The following is a 2,152-nucleotide window of genomic DNA, read 5'->3' as shown; positions in this document are numbered from 1 at the left end:
TAATCCACGATTCAAAACGAATAGGTTTACATATTTTTTTTAAAAAAATGTTTAGGAATATTAGAAAAATCATATATTACAAGAGATGTTCACGAATTATAGCATATTAACATATTTTCAAATTTAAAATTTTATTAATTTATAAAAATGGTTGTGATTGGTACATGAATTAAGACCCCCGCCCATTTCTTCCCATCTTGTTTGAATGGGTGAAAAATTCATCGCAAATGTTTGTGCAGGAGAGACCCAAATCTTCGTTACCGTTCGAGCAGCCATGGCCCATGTCCTTCTCTACTCAATCGCCGGCCAATCTCACTCCGAGATTAAGAATCCATTGCCTCCCTTCCAATCTTTGAACCTAGTGTATACGTATTTTTATGAATTAGCAATTGTATGCAATGGGTCGTTGAAGTAGTTTTGGGGCAAAGGATAGGGGGAGACTCGTCGAAGGGGTTTAGGGACAAGGGATAGGGGCAGAAGACTCGTTGAAGGAGTTTAGGGGCAAGTGATAGGGGGAGAAGACTCGTCGAATGGGTTTAATTTAGGGTTAGGGTGAAATGGTGTAGAGTTGTCGAAGACGAGCCTTCTTTGTTAGGGGTTTAGGGGCCATAGGTCTACATCACTATTCGATATGTGTGTTCCTTTTGTAAGAGATGTTCTAGGAGGAAGGATCATGCCTGTTGTCATTGGAAGTTATCCTTGTTCTTGTCCTCCTCTGAGACCTTAGTAAAGCAGGGAGGAAGTGGAAGCACAACCATCACCCACGGTGGCTAATAACAGTGAGTGATCAATGTCCATCATATATACAACAACTAGAGAGATGGGAGATATTCTAAGATGAAGGATGCCGACTGTTGTCATAGGGGGAGTCACTGCTCCTCGTCTCATTGTTTGAGACTTTGGTAATGCAAGAAGGGGGGAGTAACGACCATCATCGATAGTCGAAATGCTAAAGAGGGAGCGCCCACCATATATACCACCGCTTGAGAGATGAGAGTTATTCAAGGGAGCCTCGACGGACTGAAATTAAACCCACATGCTGAATAAGCGAGCCTTCTAGGTTAGGAGTTTAGGGCAAGGATGAGCGACCTTTTTTTATGACAATCAAACAGAAGAAAATTATGCTTTATTGTTCGATACCTATGTTATATTTCCTTCTGACACAATTTTTGTAAATGACTTCTTAGGTGTTAGCATAGACCACGAGGACATGGCATTGCTTGATGCTTCCCTTCACTTTAGAGTTGATTCCCTGGCCGAGGAGGCGGATCACATGGCGCATGTCATGGACCAACATATGTCAGTGAGGACTACTTGGCCATGCTAGTTCAAGCAAACCCACAACTCCTTGTTGAGCACCATGCAGTCTACGAGTTCCTCAAGGACGAGCGGAAGACCGAGGGCATTTGCCAGATTCTGGTTTGCCTCTGTGCCGAGCAGCAAAAGTTTTTCGACAAGCTCGACAAGAAAGAAGCGCCGTCTAAGGTTAGTAATGACCCGATCCCGTCAAGTTCGCCGATTATCCACTGGGGAGATGCCCACCTAGTCTGACTCCAGGATCATCGGCTTAACTGACTACCAGTGTGAGTGGATCTCCATTCTTGGAGTAGCCTGGCTAGATAGTTTGATGTGGGTGTAGTGAATGTAGCTACTATGTTGAATTAGAGTTGAACTTGAGTAGACCTTGTGATGCTTATGGGTATATGAATCATTGATGCGTACGTTGCTTATGTTCCATGTGTTCTTCTACCCTTTGTGTTGCTTCTCCTACTTATCAAATCTTGTCCTTCCGTCCTGGTGAAGTGATGTATAGTGTACATTGGGAGGTGCACAAGACTGTATGATTCGTGACAGACATGTTAAGAACAGGTGTCCGAACATCTCATTTCAAGGGTTTAAGACTAGGCAGGAGGGAGATGATGCTTACTCCAAGACCATGCTCAGAGCAAAGAGTAATGTTGGAGTAGGCAAGGGTGCTGGTCAGATCGGGTTTGGTGGGTTAAAAACTTGATAATCTTCATCCAATTTGTCGTCATTGTGGTGTTGATGTTATCATTTCCACGGTTAGTACATCTGGGCGAATATTACTTCTTTTCTATAAGACATGACCAACAACATGATCTGATGAAATTCTTTGTTGTGATTCTTTGTA

Source organism: Triticum urartu, chromosome 3A (assembly GCF_056163025.1).
Source record: "Triticum urartu cultivar PI428250 chromosome 3A, HENAU_Tu73, whole genome shotgun sequence".
NCBI lineage: Eukaryota > Viridiplantae > Streptophyta > Magnoliopsida > Poales > Poaceae > Triticum > Triticum urartu.
This window is presented reverse-complemented; position numbering follows the sequence as displayed.